The sequence below is a fragment of the Gopherus evgoodei genome, chromosome 9 (assembly GCF_007399415.2).
Source record: "Gopherus evgoodei ecotype Sinaloan lineage chromosome 9, rGopEvg1_v1.p, whole genome shotgun sequence".
NCBI classification, from domain to species: Eukaryota; Metazoa; Chordata; order Testudines; family Testudinidae; genus Gopherus; species Gopherus evgoodei.
Window position 1 is genome coordinate 106,129,811 of NC_044330.1, and position 26,550 is coordinate 106,156,360.

The 26,550-nt window shown below is 44.5% G+C and overlaps 1 long non-coding RNA gene across 1 annotated transcript; it reads right to left on the reverse strand.

Annotated features, from left to right (window-relative positions):
- Nucleotides 1-736: 736 nt before the first annotated feature.
- LOC115658084 lies at nucleotides 737-25,369 on the reverse strand. The gene is made up of 3 exons (XR_004002148.1): nucleotides 25,333-25,369; nucleotides 21,762-21,862; nucleotides 737-4,520 (listed from the first exon to the last, which is right to left on the reverse strand). It is a non-coding gene; the product is annotated as an uncharacterized LOC115658084 (long non-coding RNA).
- Between the last annotated feature and the right edge of the window lie 1,181 nt (nucleotides 25,370-26,550).

The following is a 26,550-nucleotide window of genomic DNA, read 5'->3' on the forward strand; positions in this document are numbered from 1 at the left end:
ATTGCTTGGGCTCTCTCAGGGTGTGTAGATGGGTGTGTGAATATAACTTGTAATACAAGATTTTTTTACTTGTAACTGTGTTTGTGGTCACTATATTTGTTCTTTGCACACTCCTAAGAGTCTCCCAATCTAAGAGGTTCTTAAAGGGTAACTTTCACCCTATTGATCTGAAACTATGGCCACATAGGACCAAGCTCACTTTATGGGACACTAGTTTCACACAGGACTATCAATCAATTCAAATTTTAAAAAAGGCTACAAGAGGCTAGGGGTTCCCAATATGTGCACCTGGCAAATATGACCAGATGTAAATCTATGCCCATATGTTTGTTTGGGTTTCCCTTTGGAAAAAAAAATGAACTCCCATGAGTGTTGTTCACCTGTTCCGCACACAGCAAGCTTCCTAGCAGAGCTGTGTTGGTTTTCCACCTGTTCAGGAAAAAAAAAAAATTGGAGGGTTGGAAAAGCGTTTGAAATTTTTGGTGAGCCAAGAAGTAAAATTAAAAAAAAATCCATTTTTGGATAAATAAACTGCTATATTTCATTTTTGAGCTTTATTTAAAATGAAGTAAATTTCAAACCAAAATTGTTTTGAATTGAAAAATCAAAATCTTTTATTGAAAAAAATACCAAAACAATTTGGCAAATTTGACATACATTTGCAAAATGTTTCAGTTGAACTGAATCTGCATTTTTCAGTGCAAAAAAAAAAAGTTTTGGTGAAATATTTCAGCCAGTTCTACTTCCAATTCACTTCTTTACTGGAGACTTTGGCAGAGTTAGCAAGATTAGAATTATGTGACAAATTCAAAATCTTTTGCCGAAATTACAAGCCCAAAGCCACCACAGACATAGCATGAACAGAAAATATATTATACCTTTTAGAAACTTCACACACCCTTCCTACCTTATTTAAAGCTCTTTTAATTACAAATGGCTTGTAGCTCAGTAGTACTATATAGCCAATCAATATGGATTGCACCATTTCACAGTTAGGCCTGCATTATTTAGAGGCATGTGGTGTGCCTTGCTGTTAAACTAGGGACATTTCCCAGGCTGGCTTTTTGGCTGTGACATTTCACCTGGACTGCGGCATGCCTCACTAGACAAACTGGAATGTGACATGCCTTTACTTTCACTTAGAGAGATCACAGAATGCTGCAACTTCCGCTGAGTGAGATTTCCTCATATCTACCTCAACAGGTAAATAAAAAGGAATAATTTATTTAACCTGCATTAGTAATTTGCATGAATTATATTGGATTTATTTATCAAACTATCAAACCACCATCATTACTTCAGGGTCTCTGTTACAGCTGTAAAATCTGCTGGAAGGAGAGTAACCCATTCTTTGCTTTGTACAATGCAATGGGTGTGACAAAACCAGATTGAACCCTAGTGTGCTGCACATGACAAACAGAGCGGTGAATCAGATGAAAGATGTGAAGAATTGGAAGCAATCAGAGAGGTCTTACCCAGCTGATGGTCTCTGGAGCTAGCTAGGTGCTGTTTATTCTAGAAAGTGAATGAAACCTCTGGCATTCCTGAAAAGTGTGTAAACTCCCCTTGTATTTGGTGGGGGAAACCCCAGAACTGATGGTTAGAGCCAAAACTTCCATCCATCTTTTTGGACAAACATAACTCTTACCGGGCACAAAGATGCATCAGGCACATGTAGGTGTTTTCACACTGCAGCTACGGAAAGCCAACTTTCCCAGCAAGTAGTTGTCTGGATTGCTTTAGCAAACTCTCTTTGCCTGCTACATCAGTGATTAATAGCTGCATACATGGTCAAAGCTAGTTACTAGATCAGGTGCCAGTGTGCAAGAACATGCAGCTTTGTTCCTGGACTTTGTAGGACAATAAACTTGTTGTGCACATCATCTCATCATAAGAACATAACATAAGAATGGCTGTACCAGGTCAGACCAAAGGTCCATGAAGCCCAGTATCTGTCTACTGACTGACTGACTCCTCCCGTCAATTTGCACCCCCTCACAAAGGCTGGCCACTCCTGCAGTCCTTGAGCAAGTTTGGGTGCAAGGATTGCTCCTAGCCAGTGCAGCTGTCAGTGCTACTAACCCCAAAAGGGGATCAGAGAGGGCTGGGAAGGGAACCCATAGTCAAGTCCCATTGACTTCAATGGGACTTACTTATGTGCTTTAAAATTAAGCATATGCTGTAGCATTGTTCTGAACAAGAGCCCAGTTCTGAAGCAGAAAAAGCAGAAGAGAGTCTCGCTGCAGGTACCTTTTGTTCAGAGGTACAGTTTGTTTCATTGTGGGGGAGTGCAAATCTTAGTTTGTTGTTGAATTTTTCATATGAGCCAATTATCCTGATTATATAGCCAAGAATATTTCTCTTTCTAAAGAGGAGATTGGAGTTGTCTCCACAGATTTTTTCTAAGCTATACCTTTCTCTAAGTTCAAGCAGAGCAATATTTCTTTACACAACATGGAAGTAATTTCTCTTTGACACAAGTTTATTGTAATGTAAAGGCTAATTGATAGCTTGCAGGGCACTTGTGTTTTCCAGGCTGTTGTTTTTGCTCCCAGCAAAAATTTACTCAGCTGATGAGAATATTTTGACAAGTCTGCCTGTGTGTGTTCAGGAAGTGCAGTTTGGTGTGAATTTTCTGGGTGCACTGACCCACTTTTAAAACCTAAAATGGACATGCTCCAAATTAGTATGACGATAGTGTACTTGGGTAAAATAAAACAAAGAGATAAGGTAAATAAACAAATATACATTACAGAAACAGCAGAGTTTGCTAATCAGGTGCTAAATTATTTTTTGTCCTCACACTTTTATTCTCTCACTTATTCCAGGAGCTACAATTGTTTTGGTTTTAAAGATTCAGTTTGGGTTGCAGAAATTAATATTTTGACCCAGTTGTATCTGCCCCAATCCCATACTTTTTCAGCAAATTACCTTAGTTGTAAACAAACACACACAAAAATGAATGTGCCAGAACAAATAGAATTACTTTTCAAGAGAGGAAATATGCTGCTTCATTTTTCCTTTGTGTTCTTGGAAGAAATAAATGCCTCATTTAGAATTCTCTCTCATTTATATTTACAGTCCATGGTGTTTATTGGTGTATGCTTTTCTAGGCTTATTTGTCAGTAAATCAGGGACTGTATTTTAGGAGTAAAAAAATGCTGTTTTTTGATGTTAAAATATTTCTTTCCTTAGGTTTATAACATAAATTTGCTTCTTCCAAAGTCTCATGCTCCTGTGATTAAGCTCCCAGCAATCACAGGAGACCTTTAGAATTTGTTACCAGAGTTCTATACAACACAGTATATGTACGGATGTTATGTTTGTAGGGGGGTGTTGTGGGTTTGCTGGTTAAACCTGTGTGGATAACTGTGCTGCATAGGGCTCTCCTCACAGTCTTCCATGTTGTCCAAAAACACTTTCTAACACTACAACATTGTTCCTGTTGGTGTCTATTTTGTAATTACACACATGGGGAACTAGTGAAGGGATTCAAGGTCATAATAATGGTCATATCAGTGGGCATGAGAGAATTTGTTACTGTTACCTGTAAAACCATAAAGAATCGCTCTCTGTCTCTGTTTTATATTTGTGCTCCATTTGACTCTAAACAAAAATGCACTTGCCTAATAGGAAAACTCTTCCTTGGCCCTACCATTTACCTTGGAAGTCAAACCAGCTGGGTTGATAGGCCATGAAAACCTAGCTAAAAAAGAAAACAAAGAAAACCACAATGGAGTGCTGTCCTCCCCCAGGAAATATTGTTTCATAGCCTCCTTTGTTACAGTGCCTTGGTCGGATGTTATGTAGGGGGTGCCTGAACCCTCATATTGTCACTGAATGCAAATTGATCCTGACAAATATAAGGAGAGAGAGAAAACAAATGGGAGACTGAGTGTAGCACAGCTCTACCAAATGCATAAACTCTAGGAAAAATTCTCATTCTCAGAGCAATGAGCTAAAGCTAGAAGTCTGGCTGTTGTATTGGCTTCTGTATGGCCATGCTGTACACAGATGAGTTATTACTGGTTCGAACAGACACATCTAATGGTGTCAAGTATCAGAGGGGTAGCCGTGTTAGTCTGGATCTGTAAAAGCAGCAAAGAATCCTGTGGCTCCTTATAGACTAATCATCAGTATTCACTAATGGTGAATACTGCTGAGAAAGTTGCTTTCTTACCTACTAGTTAATCGTTACAGAATGTACTGTGTTACAATGCTGTGAATAGTAACCCCTGTATTGCACCGACACTATTCCTTGTGCATTAGCAATGGCTGTGCTCAAGACACAAGCCTCAAATCTTCAGGGAACTCACAAGCCTAAAATCTGGGGTTCCAGATCCCGCCTGTTTGTCAGTGTTTAGTTCTGGTGAGGCACAGGTCTTCTATTGACATGCTGAACGAGGCTGACACAAATTGCTTGCCAGACTTTTCCATTCCAGTGAATAAGCCTCTTATGATTTAAATTCGGCCTGATAGGTTGGCTGTTAATCCCATTATTTTTCACAATGGAGAGGAGTCTGCAAAGGCAAAGGAAAAAAAGAATCATGTTGGCAACTGCAAGCTGCATGATCATGCAAACTGCACCAAATGTGGGCATCAGCAGAGCTACTGAAAATAACAGCAATATTCAGAAGCAAATTACTGAGTCACGAGCATGTTTCGACTGTGATTACAGGAGAGAGACTGAGAGTTAGTCCTTGGTTGCCATGAAAGTTTAATGAGGGAGACAGACAGGGACAGACAAATTGAGGCGCTCACTTGGTAAATGTTCTAGCCAGAAGCTATTGTAAACATTCCTCTTATTTAACAAAGAGAGATACTAAATCTATATTGGTTATGCTGGCCAGAAAAAACTAGTAGTGTGCTATAGGTGTACCTGGGGGCGCACTGTGTCAGGAAAATAAAGTAATAACATGCTCATTTTGGGCCATTCTGATGCATCTCCAGTAGCACAGTCAATTAAACACGTCGTTAGAGAAACGTGTTCTTCAGCTGGTGTGATGCCAGTGGAGCAGCCCTGCCTGGCGGTGGATGCGAAGAGTGGACTGATTTCCACTCTTGTAAGTCCTGTTCTGTTTTTAAAATATGGTACTCAAGCCATTCTCCATTATCGGCAAGTCAGGTGGGCTCAGCATTCACTGCAACATATGTGGTGTCCAGACAACTCCACTAGATCTCCGCACTGCCTCTCTGCATAGCCGCAGATCTGCATAGTAATGAAAGTCGTTCTAGAATCGTGACTCCAAATCTCTTGGGATTTCAAGGCAGGAGATGTTTAGGTTTGGACTCCAAAAATCTGTTCCTATCTCCCTAGTTTCCCTTTTCAGGTATGAGTCAAAACTAGCAGGGCTGAATTTACTAGTTCTGGTTCATATTCAGCCAATATCTTGTGTGAACCATGCCCACAGAATTTCAAAACTAAGACTGTACAAATGTCCTGAAAGCAGGTGCTTGTGGGAAATTTCCACCATTCACACTGGCAGAACTTCAATTTTAGGCTGAAATCTTGTGAGAACTGCTGAAGAGATTTCAACAGTGTCATACTTCAGTCTGAATCTGACTCTAATTTGGTCTCATGCTCCTCAACTCAAATCTTACCCTAAATGTAAATGAATAAGCTGCTGGAGATGCATGTGATCCAGCCCTGATCTCAAACTTTCCCTATTTCAGTTTGGATTCAAATTAAACAATACTGCTGAGTCATATTCTGCAGTCTGTATTCAAGCACAACTCCCATCAAACAAACAGGAGTTGTACTACCCTACCTCTCTGCCCCCAGCAGTAGAGTGTGTCAGAAAATGCTTTTTCCGCAGAAAATTATTGTGAAAATGACTTTTTTTGTTTGTTACCCTGCTGAAAGTTTTGACTTTTTGTTGGAAAAAACAAAACCTGAAAATATTTGTCTAATAAGCAAAATGTCCTGGTTTTGGTCAGAAACTTTTCAACAAAAATGACATTTTCCACAGGAAGCAGAGACTTTGCAAACCCTTTATTCCTCCAGAAACCCAATCCCTATTGAAAACCACTTTGGACAGAGTCACGGGGATGGTCTGAGCCCTGTGAGCCCAAGTCAGCTGGCAGGGGTGTCTAATTGCAGTGCAGACAGGCCTGTTAGGGCTGACAAAGGGCAGCGAGTCTCTACAAAGAGTGAGAGGAACAAGAAACAGGGAGAGGAAGCTGGAGCAGAGACTGCTGAAGAGCTGCAGTGAGCAGGAACCTCCGGCAGGAGACCCTTGATTTGAGACCGGGTACAGAGGGCTGAGGGAAGGAGAGCAGCTCCTGGGAAGAAGAAAAGAACATTCCAGCTAGGGAGGGCTGGGCAGGACTTGCTAAAAGCGAGGAAGACTTTGTAGACTTTGAGTTTTGTATTCAACTTTGATGTTAATTAGCCCAGACCCAAAGGAAGAGTGTTCAACCAGAGAGACGGCCATGGATGGCGTTCACTGAGGAGATCTGAAGAGGGGAAACTGGACCAAGAGCCATGCCTGAGCCAGAGGCAGCACTTGGGGGCGACTGACTTTGTTAAAAGTTTTTCATCTTATCTTATTCATTAGATTAAACCCTAAATTTACTCAACTAAACGGTGGCTCAAAATCAATGCTGAAAATATTTAGGATGCTGGAAGTTATGTATCCTAATCAATCACTTGACTTTAGCACAGAAAAAGTCATGCCAACTGGGGAAAAAAATCTAATTTATTGTACTAAACAAGGGAAATATTTCTTTAGACTTCTTACAGATCTGTTGACATATAAGCCACATTTAAATTTTGCTTTTGTTTTCTATTCTGAGTAGTCTTTACGTCAGTACCTCTGTACTAGAGCCTACCTATAAATAATTCATGTGTTATTTAAATAAACTGCAGATTGCTTTCCAGTTGGTAAGGAAGCAGCTGTTCTTTTCTAGATCACTGTGTACAGTTGTAGTAGCTTCTTGTTTCAGATATGTTTATGATTCATTCAGAATGCACCAGTAAATCAAATTACAATAAATGTAACAGCTGGAAGTTTAATTAGATGATAAACAATGATAGTTCTGCATTTTGCTAAACTAAAGTATCTTATTTGTATCTGCGTCTGATTCCAATATGCTTGAGAGAAAGTGAAATATCATAAAAATAGTTATAACTTGGTCCTTATCAAAAGTAATTACTCCCTGGGACCCATCCTGAGCCAGTCCGATCACTGGGTAACTCAGCTTTAACGTGGTGGCAGTGAAGAACTAGAAAGGTAACTGGTCGGATTCATTTCACAAACTCCAGAGCTGTTAAGGCCAGAAGGTTCATTGCGATGTGTGTGACCTCACAGTATCAATGTTTACTACTGTTGCTCCATCCTGCCTAGGAGAGGCCCTGGGACTTCTCTGTCATTCCAGGGTTCAGTCCAACAAATGGTGGGTGCACAAAGACACCCAGTCTTGATTTAAAGACTCCGAGTTATAGGGTGTTTACCTTTTCCCGTGGTAATCCATTTCAATACTTAATTACCCTCATTTTTAAAAAAAAATCTCCTCTCCTGTTTGAACTTTACTGACTTCAACTTTTGTTCTTTCCATGAATACAGTTTAACCTTGCTTTCCTGTGGTTGATTTCTAGTATTTTAACATTATAATAAATGTGGCAGAGGCAGCTCATCCTTTTCTTCTCCGTGTAAGCGAGGGAATGGTCCTGCTACTGTGGGGAACTTCCCTGGCTTCTGCGCTACCCCGGTGAAGTGGGCTAATGAAAGGATCCGAGTCCTCAATCTCACTTCATTTACCCAGAGCCCTCCCTGCCGTCAAGGACTCCCCTTCCACTCTCCTGTCTGGCAGAGTCATCGTATCCCCGACAAGGCTGGGCCCAGGATTCCTGGGGGGCTTGACCTCCAACCCTGCTGTGGTCGCCTGGGACCAGGGGCTAGGGCATCCCCGCTCCGGGATGCTCTCTCTGCACTGGGCACCTCCCTGACCCACTGATCACATCATACAATTTAAAGCAAATACAAGTTGGTTACTTCACAATTAACTTAAAGAAAAGAATAAGGAAAAATGGGAAAGGTTAAAGGAAAACACATGGCCCTGCTCTGTGGCAGGGAACGTCACAAGCAATGTCTCTGGACGTCAGGGCACTTCACAGTCTGTTCCTTGTAGGTCCCAGTCTCCTCAGGCCCTGGCTGTGCTGCAGGGACGCTGCAGCTTGGACACTTGCAATGGTGGTGGCCACGCACCTCCGGGCTTTGGGTGGTGGGACCCTTTTTCCCAGCGTCAGCCCCACCGTCGGGTTGAGATCCCCCTCCCAGTCTGGCCTGCAAGGACCCTTGGCTGGGGGTGTCTTTCTGCTCTGGACACTTTGCTCAAGGTCCCATCTTGGCTGGCCCCAGTTCCTCACCACACTTGGCACTGGGGCTGCAGCTCTGCTCCCAGCACAGGATCTGCTCTCCCTGGGCTGCATCTCTGGCTCTGCTCCCAACTCTGACCTGCTTCCTGAGCTGCTTTTCTGGCCCCTCTGGATCTGGCCCAGCTCTGCTCCCCAGCTCAGCTCGGGCCCCCTCTCTCTCCTCATCTCAGCCCCACTCTGTCTGACCCAGGCAATTCCAGCTCAAACGGAGGCCAGGACCCCCCTGGACTCCTGACTCCCTGATTAGTCTGCCCACCCTGTCAATCAGGCTCAGAGGCTGAGACTGACCTGGAGCATTGGCCTCTCCCCAATCTTTTAGTGCTGGGAGCTAGCCAACCAACCCCCCCCCACTGAATGTTAGTAAGGGGGCAACGGTCCCCTTACATTCGTATTCAAACACCATCCTTCCAGCGAGCACCGCTTGAGCTATGGAGCTGGTGAACAATCAACATAATCCCTTTGAATCCTCATGGAACTGAACCCTAGAAACGTGGAAGAAGCCAAAACCAGAACACCTTGTAAAATCTCATGCAACTGAGGAGCATGAGAGAGGCTGTAAAAATTTTGGACCTGAGTCTGCCTAGAGCGCAGTGTGGCCAACTCTCTAGGGTGACTGGATGTCCTGAGTTTATAAGGCTAGTCCTGATAGTCAGGGTTTTGTCTTGTCTAGGTGCTGTTACACCTCACCCACGTCCTGATTTTTCACACTTGCTACCTGGTCACCATACTGCCCCCTGACCAATAGGCAGAGCTACTGGCCTGACACAGACAAAGATGCTGCTCCTGACCAGTAGCCACCTGACCCCAGGCAGCTGTCCGGCAAAGGTCTCACCATACAAAAGAGGAACGAAGTCATCTGAGCTGCTATGCTACTGTTCACTTCCCGAGGTTTATCATGGAGTTTAAGGCCAGAAAGGACCCACTGTTTAGTCTGGCTTCCTGTCATTCCCAGGCCGCCTCCACACGAAGCCTCACAAAGAACTACATCCTGCAGGCAAAGGACAGATGGGACCTAGGTGTCACCAAATCTTCTACGTGTGGCCCAATCCTGCATTCCTTGTGCTCCCCAAACACCCACTGAGGTCCTTAAGTTACACACACAGTGCAGATTTGGGACCGAACAGTGATGAACTCAAACCGTCTCATTTGAAAATGGATTCTTATCACCCCAGGTGAAGAGGGGGTAGAATCTGGGATTTGGGTTGAGTCCAATATAAAGATGGAGACATTTGCAAAATGTGGACTGAGGGCTGGCTTGGCTGTTGAGCTTGGACGGGGCCAGCCACACACTACACACTGTGTTACCCATGTGCTAAACCCTTGTCTTAGGGGACTGAAAGCATAATGACAGAGTTCAAAGAGAGAAACCTATTTTGTCATCTGAGACCAGGGCTTTTCTGGTGTTTGAGTTGTTTGGTAGAGAATGTGCAGTCTGCTGACAGAAGGATTCCGTCACACTCTGGCTTTGGGAAGCCAACAGTGATTTGTTTTTATATATTCTTTTTTATTATTTTTGAGGGAGTTGTAACGTTTGCTTTCATTTTAAACAGTTATTTCACTTGATTCATTTCAGCGGGGAGAACAATATGGCTTTTGAATGGCTCATCTCTGCCAGGACATCCCTGCTGACAGAGCATTTTTGCAATGCTGGGTTTGTTTTTAGGACTGTGAGATCAGCAGTTGCTTTCCTGCTAAGTGCCCCAAATTTGACTGTCTAGGGGTTGGCGACAGGCAGTTCTCAGTGGAGGGCCTCAGATCCAGAGCTCACAGCTGTGGTGTAAGTAGTTGTACTGGTGTCATGTGGGATTTTATGTACTGCACCTTTAAATTCCTAGTTGTTGGCTAGAGGCAGTTGCCATTTTGTGTTCTGTCCGGAAAGGGCGCCGTTCATGAGTGCCCCATGGCCACTCTATGCCAGCTTGGATGTAAAGCCATCACAGGCCCAGAGATGGCATAGCCACCCTTCTGCTGGGCCTACTGCAAAAGCTGCTTCCAATGGAGGGCATTCCCTGCAGGAGGAAGGCATGGAGAGGTGTTCCCACGTGCTAGCTGTTCCTGGGTGTCAGGATGGTCCATATTGGTAGCTGGCCACCAGCTGGGACAACCTCAGTATAAGGGATGAATTTGTCCCTGCAGATCTGGATTCCAGCTCCTTTGATTTACAGAATCCGTCCCGGAGATGTGGGGAGCCTTTCCTCCTTTGTTGCACGTCTCAATTTAAAATACGTTGTTTAGTGTGCACCTCTGTGCCCTTCTGTATGGAAAAATAACAGCTCCCCCTGCTTGCGGAACACAGCCTGGGTTTAACCTTCGGGGCACAGTACAGAGATCATCTGTTTATTCCCAAATTCACCTGAGGGCTGAGACGTATATTTCTGTTCCTGGGAGTCCGTCTCGTTTAGCTGACAATCATTAACTTTTTTTGTACATGTTTTAACATATGTTCATGCATCAAAAATAGTTTACAAGTAAAGAAATGCCAGACTCTCCTTTTCCCACCTCACCATCATCACTGCCAGATCGTTAAAGGAAAAGAATTTTACAGGCCTTAAAATCACCAGAGGTTTCAAGGCAAGTCCTGGGGAGCTGGAAACATTTTAATTCGGTAATGTTTGCAGATGGCATAATTAGAGGGATGAAAAATAGAAACCCTGATTGTTCTTAAGCAGCCAGTTAAGCTGGAGAAGCTGCTGTCATTATGGAGGGTAGGCAGGTGTCCATGTTGGAAGGCAAGGGACAGCACAGTCAGGAGCTGCGCCAGAGTTTTTGGTGCCCTAGGCAGGGGTCCTTCTGTGCTCCTGGTCGGCGGCAATTTGGCAGCGGGGGGGGGATCCTTCTGCGCTCCTGGTCTTCAGGGCACTTCAGCGGTGGGCCCCGGCGCAAGTGAAGGACTCGCCGCAGAATTACCACAGAAAACCGGGAGCACGGAAGGACACCCCGCTGCCAAATTGCCTCCGAAGAACCGGAGCACGGAAGGACACCCCGCCACCGACTTGCCGCCGAGGGTGGCAAAATTCTGCCCCCCCAAATCCTGGCGCCCGAGGCGACTGCCTAGGTTGCCTAAATGGAAGCACCGGCCCTGAGCGCAGTGCATGTCCGGGTGCAGTTTACATCCTGCCAGCTCTCACGGCGTGTTATATTATGTTTCAATGAAGGGCTAATGTAAATGTAATTGTTTAAATAAAAGATCTCTGTGGAACACAGTGACCAAGAACAACACAGTGACAAGGTGGATGAACCTGCCAGGGGAAGGGAGCTGCAGGAAAAAGGCCAGATTAAAAAGCATAGACCCGACAAATGCACCAACAGCGAGCTCCGTGGGCCCCCCAGATGGATCAGCATGCCTGAGCTAGACCAAAACTAGCATCTCAGTCAGAACTGTCTTCACCTGTGTTGTTCCGAACACTTGAGATTGCTAATTAGGAAAGGGTTTGAGAGATTGTATTCTTCTTTTTGTTGCTTGCCTTGGATTTCTCAGTTAGGATAATGTAAACATACCTATCTGTTTCTCATTCCTTTTGTTTGCTTGTTCTCATATGCTACAATGCTCGGGTTACAGAGTCTTCAGAGCAATGCTGTTCTAAAAAAAACTTGTTTCCAATGGAATCTGCTTTCAAATTAATGGAAACATTTTTATTGTGGTAAGATATTTTTAAAAGGCTTTACTGCTTTCAAAGTCTTCTTTAAATAAAACTTAATTAGCAGCTAAACTTGAACTGACAGCATTTCATTAAATCCTCCCAAATAAAAATTCAAATAAGTGTCTTTCTCTAAGCATTCACCTAGCTGTGGGAGCCTATTATCTTGTGTGACAATCTCTCTCAGTGACTCTATTCCTGGATTGAATTAAAGGTGGGTCAGCTCAAATCTAGAGGATGCTGAGGAGTTAGCGAACCTCCTGAAAACGAGCAAGCTGCTGAAAAGACTGCTGCCATTTACAAAATGATGTGAACTATTCAAATGTTCTTGTTCATTGTCATGTATTTGTGTTACCGAAATGAAACTGATGCCCCATTGTGCTGGTGTTGCACATACAAATAGCGAGAGAATGTCCCTTCTCCCGAAGAGCTCACAATTTAAATAAAAAAGAGAAAAGGTGTCAGAAAGGAAATATTATCATGCATGGTTTGTTTGTTTTTTACAGCTGGCGGACTGAGTCATAGATCAGGTGTTTTGCCTGAGGTCACACGGGGAGTCTGAGTAGAGTTGGAATTGAATTCAAATCTCCTGAGCCCAGCCAAGTGCTAGAAGCACAAATCCTCTTTTCTCTTGTAGACCATCTTTCCTGTAGCCCATCCAGCAGCTGTCCCTGCTAAAGTGTCATTGACTGAATTGTAATGAGTGTGTCTGCTTAGCTGGTTGGGGTTTAATTATTCTTTTCCTTAAAAAAAAAATGGTCACATACTGAAAACAAGCTTGTGGCTAAATGTTCTGCTCTCTTGGTGGGGCTATTGAGCAGAAAGGCTGAAGGTTAGAAGAAGCCCATGCACTCAGATAAATATGCCATGCCCCTCCCATGGAAACCATGAGTGGTAAGATCTGCTCCGACAGCTTCCTTCCAAATGAATCCCATTGCCTGGGAACTGTTCCTGCTTTCTTCTGAAAATCCCAAACCAATCTGCAGAATAAATTCCATTTCCTTTCCGTTCATGCATACGATCAGCAGGGTGACATTGCCAGGGCTCTACTTCCATATTGGTAAGGGGTGGTATCTTTGAGCTGGGTAGATTTTTTTTCTCCTAGAGTGGTGAGAGAAGGGGGCGGTTTTGTGAGGTATCCTCTGAGCCTTTTACTACTGCCCTCAACCCCCCCTTTATCCTGATGTTGACTAGAGAATGATGTATGGTTTGACCCTAGCCTGCTGCCTCCATAACACTCCCAGCTCTGGCTGACTTGGGAGCGGGGGGCACAGCTTGGGTCCTTAATGCAGATGCTGTTTGTCGGTTCAGTGGGCTGCCAGGCACTTGGCTGTGTGCTGGCCTGCACAGTGAGTTATCATGGGAGCTGCTGCTGCTACTGCTCATAAAGAGCACCAAGAATCAGGAAAAGCATGCGAAGGAGACGTGGGCCTTGGTGGGTGAGGCCCCAAGAATCTGTTTGCAAGTGGATTTGGTGGGGTGCATTTTCTCCTTTAGCGACTGAGTGTAATTATGCTGCAACTGGTGCTGAGCATGTGAACCTTCAGGGCAGTGTTCTCTTGCTGCCCTCTCACAGCTTTCACCCAGCCTCACTCACCCTGAGTCCCCTCTTTCTTCCAGGGGAGCAGCTGTAGGACATATTTCACTGGGTTGCTGGAGACTTCCACTTATGGAGCAAACTGCAGCCCCTCTGCCATAGCCAAATGGGAGATAAAGGATCTGTGCTGGGGGATTAACAGCTCCTGGAAATGGGGCCATGCTACCTGTGCAGCTGATTGTGGAGAGTGATGGGGTGTTCATCCTACACCACCCCAGAAGGGGTTAGAATGGCTCCAGAGGGGAAGTGGACAGGACGGGCTGCACCTAGGTGAAGATAGACAGCCCTAACCAAAGCTGAAGCCAGGCTGGGCTTGTATAAAGCCAGAGAGAGGAGAACAGAAAGGGGCTGCCACAGGGGGATGGAGTTGGCTGTTGCTCTCAGCATTGAGAGAAAAGAGTAGGAAGGAGCCTGTGGAAAACAGCAGCCAGGGTGAGCCTGCATGGACCTCAGCTGTCGAATGTAGGGTCCCTCGCTGGCACCCAGAGTGAAGGGAGCAGCCCTGGGCTCCCCTACAAGCCACTGCGGGGGGGGTGGGGATCACAGACAGTGCAGTGGACTTTGAAGACTGCCTGAGGCAGTTTGGCTAGAGAGACTTTTTTACCCGGACGGAGGGAACCTAGCCGGAGGGCTCAGCCACGAAGAGAAGCGCTGCAGTCTGTGGAACGTAAGAGAAGAAGCAGAGTGAGAGATCGGGACCAGGGGCAGAGAAACCGCAGGAGGATGTCACACACCGTGGTGAGCTGATCCCCAGATGAGCCACAAGGAGATGCCACAGCAGTGAGTGGAGCAAACCCCCTGGACAGGGAGAGAAAAAATAGCCCCTGGGAATCCCCCGCCCATGGAGATGATCAGGCACAATGAAGACGGTGACCCCACAGCCCCTGGAGGTTAGAGAAAGGCCTATGGCTGGGAACTTACCATTGTGATGAGGATAGAAAGGACTCCTAGGCCCTCTTGTCACAGTTCTCTTGCGCTGTCCTGGAACTGAGGCATGATACGTGCAAAACACAGGCACCCAGAGGGAGGGCAAGTGGGGCAATTTGCCCCAGGCCCCGGGCTCTGCAGGGGCCCCCATGAGCATGGCTGAGGCTCCTTCCCTGGCCCCACCCGGCCCCGTCTCCTCCCCTCCCCTCTCCCGGAGCCTCAGCCCATCCAGCAGCGTCCCAGACAGCGTCCCGTGAGGGGCCGGGGCTGCGAGCTCCAGGCTGAGCGGAGGGAGCTGAGCTCGCAGCTCTGCCCCTGCCATGCGGCTCTGAGCGGGGCAGAGCTCAGGCCCCGCTGGAGACACGCTGCCTTGTCAAGCAAAGCTCCTGGATGCGCTGAGGCTCCGGGTGAGAAGGGAGCCAGGGTAAGGGGCCGGGGCCGGGGGGATTGTCCCAGGGGAAGGGAGCCCAGGGACAGGGAGGGGGCAGAGGTTGGGGGGGGCGGTCAGGGGACAGGGAATGGGGAGGGGGTTCCAGGGGTCTGTCAGGACTCAGCGAGGGGGTGATAGGGGTTGGGGCAGTCAGGGGACAGGGAGCAGGGGTGGGGTCCTGGCATGGTAGTGGAGGGTCTCTGGGGGACAGTGAGGGGACAAGGAGCAGGATGGATTGGGGATTCTGAGGGGGGTTGTTGGGGGGCCAGGAAGTGGGTGGAGTCGGATAGGGAGCAGGGCCAGGCTGTTGGGAGGCACAGCCTTCCCTACCCTAAAGCTCATTCAGCAGTTTGAGGCTTGCAGAGAGCCAAGCTGTTAGCTTTTCCATTAGGGCTCCCATCCCTTTCACTTCTCAAATGCCAATTATAGTCTATATTTAATTTTAGTGCCATAGGGAGATTCATGTCAGGGGAGGGCAGCTTCATTTAAAATTAGCCACTGGGAGAAGGTTCACATGAGAAGAGCAATATCCTACACCACCTACCTCCTTCCCAACCCTACCAAGGGAGACCCCCCCTCCCCTACATTTCCTGAGGCTTCAGAGGGATTATTCAGTGGTTCTCAAACTTTTGTACTGGTGACCCCTTTCACATAGCAAACCTGTGAGTGTGACCCCCGCCTTAAACTAAAACACTTTTTTATATATTTAACACTATTATAAATGCTGGAGGCAAAGCAGAGTTTGAGGTGGAGGCTGACAGCTTGCTGCCCCAGTAATAACCTCATGACCCCCTGAGGGGTCCCGACCCCCAGTTTGAGAACCCCTGGGGTAATTTAATTTTAACACGCTATGTCCATTCACATGCATGTGCTATTTTGAGCATTCAGTTTCACAACATAGGATGATCCCAGATTTGGAACAAGCTCAAATGCTCAGTTCAAATGCTCAGTTCGTGGAGTATGTACATAAGGTATATATACATAAGCTGGGGAGATTCCAGAAGACTGGAAGGGGGCAAATATAGTGCCCATCTATAAAAAGGGAAATAAAAACAACCCAGGAAACTACAGACCAGTTAGTTTAACTTCTGTGCCAGGGAAGATAATGGAGCAGGTAGTTAAAGAAATCATCTGCAAACACTTGGAAGGTGGTAAGGTGATAGGGAATAGCCAGCATGGATTTGTAAAGAACAAATCGTGTCAACTAATCTGATAGCATTCTTTGATAGGATAACGAGCCTTGTGGATAAGGGAGAAATGGTGGATGTGATATACCTAGACTTTAGTAAGGCATTTGATACGGTCTCGCATGATATTCTTATAGATAAACTAGGAAAGTACAATTTAGATGGGGCTACTATAAGGTGGGTGCATAACTGGCTGGATAACCGTACTCAGAGAGTAGTTATTAATGGCTCCCAATCCTGCTGGAAAGGTATAACAAGTGGGGTTCTGCAGGGGTCTGTTTTGGGACCGACTCTGTTCAATATCTTCATCAACGATTTAGATGTTGGCATAGAAAGTACGCTTATTAAGTTTGCGGACCATACCAAACTGGGAGGGATTGCAACTGCTTTGGAGTACAGGGTCAAAATTCAAAATGATCTGGACAAATTGGAGAAATGGTCTGAGGTAAACAGGATGAAGTTCAATAAAGATAAATGCAAAGTGCTCCACCTAGGAAGGAACAATCAGTTTCACACATACAGAATGGGAAGAGACTGTCTAGGAAGGAGTATGGCAGAAAGAGATCTAGGGGTCATAGTAGACCACAAGCTTAATATGAGTCAACAGTGTGATACTGTTGCAAAAAAAGCAAACGTGATTCTGGGATGCATTAACAGGTGTGTTGTAAACAAGACACGAGAAGTCATTCTTCCGCTTTACTCTGCGCTGGTTAGGCCTCAGCTGGAGTATTGTTTCCAGTTCTGGGCACCGCATTTCAAGAAAGATGTGGAGAAATTGGAGAGGGTCCAGAGAAGAGCAACAAGAATGATTAAAGGTCTTGAGAACATGACCTATGAAGGAAGGCTGAAGGAATTGGGTTTGTTTAGTTTGGAAAAGAGAAGACTGAGAGGAGACATGATAGCAGTTTTCAGGTATCTAAAATGGTGTCATCAGGAGGGAGGGAAAAACTTGTTCACCGTAGCCTCTAATGATAGAACAAGAAGCAATGGCTTAAACTGCAGCAAGGAGATGTAGGTTGGACATTAGGAAAAAGTTCCTAACTGTCGGTTATTAAAACACTGGAATAATTGCCTAGAGAAGTTGTGGAATCTCCATCTCTGGAGATATTTAAGAGCAGGTTAGATAAATGTCTATTAGGGATGGTCTAGACAGTATTTGGTCCTGCCATGAGGGCAGGGGACTGACTCGATGACCTCTCTAGTCCCTTCCAGTCCTACAGTCTATGAGTCTATACTAAAGACAAACCCCCGTAACCAGCTCCAGTTTGTGAGGGACCCCATGGAGCCAGTCTCTAGGAAACAGATTAATGCATGGGAGGTTAGTCCATTAATGGCTATTAGCAGGGCTGGCTTTAGTAGCAAGTGCGGGGCCCAATTCGAACAGTTTCAAACGGGCCCCAGCAGGGATACTGAAAAAAAAACAAACCACACATAAAAAAACACGTGGGGCTTGTACTCACCAGACGTGCTCCTAGTCCTTCGGAGGTGGGTCCTTCACTTGCTCTGGGTCTTCAGTGGCACTGAAGGACCTGCCGCGAAGTGCTTAGCCGAAGACCTGGAGCGAGTGAAGGACCCGCTGCCGAAGTGCTGCTGAAGCCGGAGCACCGCCGGGTGAGTAAAAATTAAAAAAGAACCTTTAGCCAGGGAAGGATTCTTGGCCACTTGCCCAGCGTGGTGTCCCTGCCACTGGGCACAGGGCCCTCTTAGGCACAGGCCTGATTCAAGGGAATTGGTGGAATTGGTCTAAAGCCGGGTCCTGGCTTTTAGGCCAGGATGGGTAAGGAATGGGTGTCCCTAGCCTCTGTTTGTCAGAGGGTGGAGATGGATGGCGAGGAGAGAGATTCACTTGATCATTACCTGTTAGGTTTACTCCCTCTGGGGCACTTGGCATTGTGCCACTGTCGGTAAACAGGATACTGGGCTGGATGGACCTTTGGTTTGACCCAGTATGACTGTTCTTATATTCTAACCTAAATGAACCCAAAGTTATGGAGAACGAATATGAGTCAAGGAAGCCAGCAGAGTATCAGAAACCTGGAAAAAATCGCTGACTGGATGGGCTCGGGTGTTGGTCACAGTTGAGGTGGTTCAAAAAGTTTTGATTTTTTTTAAGCAGAATTTTTTTATTGTTTCAATCAAAACGCAGCAAGCAGCAGATATTTGGCCACACACTTCTGAAACCCCAAATCATATTCAGGTTATAGCAGACCGAATTTCATCAGCTTTCAGTTAAAAAAATCACAACAGATTTTGAAGAAAACAGACGTTGTCCGTGATTTTTTTCCTCCTTTAAAAAAACCCCTAGTTTTCGATCCAGAAACAGTTTTGGACGGCACATATTTGTCCAACTCTTTAATGAGCTTTAGTGCCTTTAGCACTACTGATGCGGAGAACCAGTGATACCTTGTAAAGAAGTTTCTTAAAACTGGATTTGTGCCGAGATGCAGAAGGTTATATTTCCCAGCGCCGCCCATGGAGGGGGGAGCAAGTGGGGGCAATTTGCGCCGGGGCCCCACAGGGGCCCCCACGAGAATATAGTATTGTATTTTTTTATGGAAGGGGCCTCTGAAATTGCTTTTGCCCCAGGCCCCCGAATCCTCTGGGCGCCCTGGTGCAAACATATCTCTATAGGGGTTCCTGTCCCTGAACGCCTTGGGTTCAGACAGATCACAGGCTTCCCAGAGCAGCAGCCGCACACAGGAGTCTGCTCAAACGCAGGCAGGAGGCTATTTAACTAGTGTCAATTCAAGAACAAGAGGTTGTGGTCTTGCTTTGTCCCTGGCCCCATAGGCAGAGCATAGGACACATCTACATGTAGACAGGCTCCTGAGGCTGATTGTCTGCTGTCTGCTGGGAGCTGGTTATGGCTCCCTGATTCTCAGCTCCTGGGGTCTGATCTTTCATAGCCTCCAAGGCCACGAGGAGCAGGCCTGACCTTCTGTAGAGCCCAGGCCATAGACTCTGCCCCAAGATTATTCCCAGAGCAGAGCTTTTAGAGAAACACCCAATCTTAATTTAAACATTGCTAGTGATGGAGAAGCCACCACGACCCTTGATGAGCAGTTCCAATAGTTAATTATTCTCATGGTTAAAAATTTATACCTCATTTCCAGTCTGAATTTGTCTAGCTTCAACTTCCAGCCCTTGGATCGTATTATAAGTTTCTCTGCTAGATTGAAGAGCCCATTATTATCCGTGTAGCTACATACAGACTGTAATCAAAGCCGCCCCCTGAATCTTCTCGTTGCTAAGATAAAAAGATAGACTCAAGGAGCTCAGTTACGATAAGATATGTTTTCTAATACTTTAATCATTCTCATGGCTCTTCTCTGAACCCTCTCCAATCTATCAACATCCTTCTTGAACTGTGGGCACCAGACTGGACACAGGATTCCAGTCTTGGTTACAGCAGCACCAATATGGAGGTAAAATAATCTCTCTACTCCTACGTGAGATTCTGTTTCTGCATCCCAGGATTGCATCAGCTCATCTGACCACACTATCATGTTCATCTGATTATCTACCACAGCCCCCAAATCTCTTTCAGAGTCCCTGCTTCCCAGGACATAGTCTCCCGTCCTGTAAGCATAGCCTACATTCTTTGTTTCTAGATATATACATTTACATTTAGCCTTGTTAAAATGCATAGTATTTGCTTGTGGCCAATTTATCAAGAGCTCCTGATCACTCTGAATCTGTCCTCTTCATTATTTACCACCTGCCCATTTGGAAACACATCCCCATTTCAGCCATATTGAGACCTATCAGTTAGCTATTTTTAAAATCCATTTAAAGTGTGCCACGTTACTTATATATCATTCTAGTTTTTTAATCAAAATGTTGGGCAGTACACATCAAATTGCCCTACAGATGTCTAAGTGTATTACATCAGCACTATTACCTTTATTTACCAAACTTGTAATCTCATAAAAAAAATTTAATTAGTTTGACAGGATCTATTTCCAGAACCCAGGTGATTTGCATTAATTACATTACCCTTCTTTAATTCTTTGTTAACTGTGTCTCATAGGAGCCACTCCATTACCGTGCCTGCGGTCAATGTCAGATTGAAAGGGCCTATAATTACCTGGTCATCCTATTTCTTCTTTGAAAAAATTGGCACATTAACTTTCCTCAGGCTGCTGGAACTCCACAGTGCTCCAAAACTTATTGAATATCAACATTAAAGGTCCAGCCAGCTCTTCTGGAACTTACAGATGCAAGGTATCTGGACCTGCTGATTAAAAATGTCTAACTTTAGTAGCTTCTGTTAGCATATGATGAGATTAGCATCTGTCGGTTATTTCCCTTTCCAAATACAGAACAGAAGTGCTCAGTAAATATTTCTGTATTATTACTGATGATTCTACTTTTTCCATCTAGTAATGGATTCTCAGGAATCTTTTTGTTCCTAATATATTTGTAAAACGTTCTTATTGGTCCATAACTCTACTGGCCATAGAGCTTGCCTTCTGTCCCCTTGGCTTCCCTTATCAATTTTCTACAATTCCTAATTTCTGATTTGTATTCTTTACTATCAGCTTTAAACTATGTTCCCTTAGAGCCAGAGCCAGGTGAGTATTTCCAGGGTATATTATGCACACACACTTCCCTCTCTGCCCCCTGACATGTCCCCAGCAGGGAGGGAAGCAATGGTGCTGGCTTTGCTCCTCCACACCCAGATATCCTCTGCAGCAGAATGTCAGGAGGTTTCTAAATCCTTTTCTCTGCCTGAGCAGCACAAAAGGAAGAGACCAAGACAGAGAATTTGCCTCCCTCATCCCCTTCCATCCAAAGGCAGTTTTGGCACCGTTCACAAAACATGCAGCTAAGTCAATACTAGAAGTGCTACATACTGTGAGTCGGCTTCCAACTTCAATCAAAATACCGCACTCCTTGAGATGTACTTTATTGCTCGGTATACATTTAAATATTACTCAACAGGGTGAAAGCTTATCCTCATTAATTATAAAGATTTGTGTTGGCAATCACTTAGTTCCATGGTGACATGTCTAAGAAAGTTGTAAACTAGACACTTCCAAGGCTCTGGGCGGAGGAACAAATTGACTGTTATAGAATCCATGAATGCTAATAACTCATTTACTTATAATGCTAATAAATAATGGTCTAAAATAGTCCTACTGCAGACTTAAAATGGACAGGGCATTGAACGGTCAGTGCTGGCTCTTAAGTCTCGTGTACAGCCCTAATATGAAAATAATGCATCCTAAATATCAATTAAAAATATTTCAGATTATTCTCTTTGCAAATCTGTGTTAAACCATGTGTTTGCTCTCTAGCCCCCAGAGTTCACTTGCTATATCATGTGCTGGCAAGTTACTGAAAAACCCTGATTTCTATAAATCTTATGGATGTTCCAGTAGGAACACCTGGCATTTCTGTAGTGCATCAGACTGCGTTCCACTACTCCCAGTGGTCAGTACCAAATGTTTCAGAGGATGATACTGTAGTCGCTGCTCTAAATACATACTTAATAATCTGTCCCTAGGGAACAGCTTGTTCCTAATCCCTGTGTGAAGATTTGGGGCCTCTGTAGGTACAGTTTATGAGTTCTGTTTGATATCGGAGGGCTCCCAATATGTACCTGTGTCAGGCTGCAGACTCCATTTTGGATGTGGGTTTTTTCACATCTCTGTTCTGATACCTCGATGTTGGACTGAAATTCCAGCAGGTCATGATACTGGGCTGTGGAGAGAGGGTCATTGACTTAAGCACTCATCCATTGATGTGGAATCCCTCTAAACAAGCTGGCTTCTACCTAGGAGAATGGTGTATCAGCGGAGTGGTCACCAAGCAATGACAGTCACCTGGTAAGGATCTGGAATCACTGGAAGAGGCTGATCTGAGAGTCACCTAACCAAGGCAGTGAAGGGCTATGAAAGGCCTGTCAAGAAGACAAAGAGAACCATGTAGGCAGTTTGGGCAGGAGAGGGGACGAGGACAGACCAGCCAAGGTCAGAGGAGGCAAGCTGTGTGTGTGTGGGGAGAAGGCACCATGTTTCAGAACCCAAGCCATGCACTGCAGCAGGATGACCCTGAATGGCCAAGAGGACCTGGACTCCAGCCAAAGAATGCTCTGGAGTGGTGAAGAAATGGAGGTGGAAAAGTGAAGTAGCATTTATTATTTTCATCTAGCTCTGTATGTTTCTCATGCTATCAAAGGAAGGGCAATATTGTGTTAGAATCCTGTGCACTGTGTCACTACCTGCCATGTGTCACACCTACCATATGCCCCTTAAAAAGGTAAACCAGGAGCCTTGCACCTTTGGGTGCAGTTCTGGGAGAGAGGGTGTCTAAACACTGGGGACAGTCTGAGGGGCTGGCCAGTGGCTGCTCACAGGGGTAGGTGCTAGATAGAAGATCTGCACCCCAAGACTGTTCCCCAAGGCCCTAAGACAGTTGCAGTGCCTGGACTTTGTTCAGATTCTAGGGGCTTAAATCACCCAGTGCAGGTTCAATGGCTGGTTTGGTGAATGGCCAAGAAAGGCTGCTCAGCAAGTAGGTGGCATAGAGCCTGAATCCTGCACCCCCTTGATAGTGTTTAATTTTGTCTGATATATTATCGCTATAAAGCAAGGGTAGGCAACCTATGGCACAGGTGCTGAAGGTGGCACGCAAGCTGATTTTCAATGGCACTCACACTGCATGGGTCCCGGCCACCAGTCCGGGGGGCTCTGCATTTTAATTTAATTTTAAATGAAGCTTAAACTTTTTAAAAACCTTATTTACTTTACATACAACAATAGTTTAGTCATATATTATAGACATAGCAAAAGACCTTCTAAAAACATTAAAATGTATTACTGGGACATGAAACCTTAAATTAGAGTGAATAAATGAAGACTCGGCACACCACGTCTGAAAGGTTGCTGACCCCTGCTAAAAAGTGTCATCCTTTTTTAAATACTGCTGAGTCCTTCAGTATTTTGGGGAAGTTAGTTCCACAATTATTTCATTTATTATGGAAAAATATGTTTTCCTTTTATCAGTTTACAGTGTGCTCCCTTTCCATTTCATTGGCCAGCCTCCTCCTTTTGTGTTATGAGGAAGGGTGAATAGATGTTGTGTCATTTTTGACATGAACTGTGACTGTATAGATCATTGTTGCAGCCAGGATCCTAGAGTTGCACCAGGTCTTGTCCAGAGGAGGCCAAGTGGGATATCTATGGGAGGTTGTAATTTGCTGGTTATGATTATGCTATCTGCATGTGTGTATCATTTTTGTACTTGAAATTATGAATATTGGCTGTGTATTTGTTTGATTCTAAGTAGCTTCAGTGAAGCATTTGGTCAGCTTCTTGAGAAAGGATTATTCTCAGTAAGTGCCAATCGAGAAACCCTTAACTGACAATGGACTTTGGGAGACGCCAATCCACATCTGAACGTTCCTGGGAACATTCAAACAAATGTAAACAATGGCCTCGGCCTGCAAAAAGCTGAATCATTTGTAGACGTGTGACCTGCCCAGGTGGATAGAGACTCCATCTTGGTGCTGTGATGTTGCAGCAAGAGAAAGGATATAGAAGGCCCTGAAAGCCCCTCCATTTTGTCTTCAGCTGGCTCAAAAGATAGCCTCTCCACCCCAAAGAGATGCCTTAAAGAAACTGGAACAAAGGACAGTAACTCTGGGGGTGAGCGTGATTGCTGACCCAGACTAGGGAGTGGAGTCTAGTCTGTCAAAGTAGCTTACTGGAGACATCTCTTAAGGTGAGTTTACCGACATTAGTTTCCGACTGTATAGGCTTAGACTTGCGTGGTTTATTTTATTTTGCTTCGTAACTTAAACTTTGTTTTGTCTGTTATTACTTGGAACCACTTAAATCCTACTTTTTATATTTAATAAAATCACTTTTTACTTATTAATTAACCCAGAGCAAGTAATTAATTCCTGGAGCAGCAAACAGCTGTGCATATCTCTCTATTAGTGTTATAGAGGGTGAACAATTTATGAGTTTACTCTATATAAGCTTTACACAAAATAAAATGGATTTATTTGGGGTTTGGACCCAATTGGGAACTGGGTATCTGGGTGCTGGAGACAGGAGCACTTCTTAAGCTGTTTGCAGTTAAGCCTGCAGCTTGTGGGGGATGTGGTTCAGACCTTGGCCTGTTTTTGTAGCAGGCTAGCATGTCTGGCTCAACAAGGCAGGGTACTGAAGTCCCAAGATGGCAGGGAAAACAGGCTCAGAGGTAGTCCCAGCACATCAGGTGGCAATCCCAAGGTGGTTTCTGTGACTCAACCTGTCACAGACGCACACAATTTTCCTTCTCAAGGACATTTACTATTTGTACGCCTTTGTCATGTGCAGTAGGAAGAGAGCTTGAGACAAGTCCTTGTATCAGAGGCCTGGTATGAGGCCTGAACTAAAGTAGTGGTCAAAACTTTGCCAATATGAAGCAAAGTCAGGTTGTGAGCAAGAGGCAGGCCCTGCTCACAGAATTAGCAAGCACAGGGCTGATATGCAAAAACACCTATTCCTGAGAGGTGGCCGGGCACAGAGGCACTCCTGCAAGCACATTCCAGAAGGGGCGTGTAGCCATAACACCTTGATACCAGCACATTCCCCAAAAGATAAAAGGAATACACTGACCATCCTTAAGGATAAAGTCAGGATGACAGCTGATGAGATAGAGATGTTTTGATCAAACCGCAGGTACAGGGCAATGGGTGGCACCCTGATACATCAGGGGTAATATGCAACTTGTTTGTATTGATGTATAAAGATTAGGGCTGTCAAGTGATTAAAAAAATTTATTTCGATTAATTGTGTGGTTAAAAAAATTAATCACGATTAGTCACACTGTTAATAATAGAATACCATTTAAATATTATTGGATGTTTTCTGCATTTTCAAATATATCAATTTCACTTACAACATAGAATACAAAATGTACAGTGCTCACTTTATATTTGTTTCTGATTACAAATATTTCCACTGTAACCCCCCCCCCAAAAAAAAAAGTATTTTTCTATTCACCTAATACAAGTACTGCAGTGCAATCTCTTTATCATGGAAGTTGAACTTACAAATGTAGAATTATGTACAAAAAACCCCCTGCATTCAAAAATAAAACAGTGTAAACCTTTGAGCCTGCAAGTCCACTCAGTTCTATTTCTTGTTCAGCCAATCACTCAGACAAACAAGTTTGCTTACATTTTCAGGAGATAATGCTGCCTGCTTCTGATTCACAATGTCACCTGAAAGTGAGAACAGGCGTTCGCATGGCACTGTTGTAGCCCATGTCGCAAGATATTTACGTGCCAGATGGGCTAAAGATTCACATGTCCCTTCATGCTTCATCCACCCTTCCAGAGAACATGTGTCTGTGCTGATGACGGGTTCTGCTCAATAATGATCCAAAGCAGAGCAGCCAACGCATGTTCATTTTTCATCATTAAGTCAGATGGCCACCAGCAAAGGTGATTTTCTTTTTTGGTGTTTCGGTTCTATAGTTTCCACATCGGGGTATTGTTCTTTTAAGACATCTGAAAGCATGCTCCAACCCCATCCCTCTCAGATTTTGAAAGGCAATTCACATTCTAAACCTTGGGTTCCAGTGCTGTAGCTGTCTTTAGAAATCTCACATTGGACCTTCTTTGTTTTTTTGTCAAATCTGCAGTGAAAGTGTTCTTAAAACAAGCAACGTGTGCTGAGGTCATCACCAAGACTGATATAACACAAAAATAATGGCGAAATGCAGCTAAAACAGAGCCAGAGACATATTCTCCCACAAGGAGTTTGATCACAAATTTAATTAACACATTTTTTTAATGAGCATGGAAGCAGGTTCTCTGGAATGGTGGCCAAAGCAGGAAGGAGCAATGAGTGTTTAGTATAGCTGGCAGTAAATACCATTGCAATGCAGCCTACAAAAGTGCCATGCCAACACCTGTTCCGTCACTTTCAGGTGACATTGTAAATAAGAAGCAGTCAGCAGTACTCCCATAAATGTAAACAGACTTGTTTGTTTTAACAATTGGCTGAACAAGAAGCAGGACTGAGTGGACATGTAGGCTCTAAAGTTTTGTACTGTTTTGTTTTTTAGTGCAGTTATGTAACAAAAAAAATTACATTTGTAAGCTGCACTCTCATGGTAAGAGGTTGCATATGGTGCTGATATGGTGAATTGAAAATACTTATTTATTTTGGTTATTGTCTTTACAGTACAAATATTTGTATAAAAATATATAAAGTGAGCACTCTACACTGTGGATTCTGTGTTGTATTGAAATCAGTATATTTGAAAAAAAAGTAAAAATATCCAAAAATATTTAATACATTTCAGTTGGTATTCTATTGTTTAACAGTGTGATTAAACTGTGATTAATTTTTGTAAGTTAACGTGTGAGTTAATGGAAATTAATTGACACC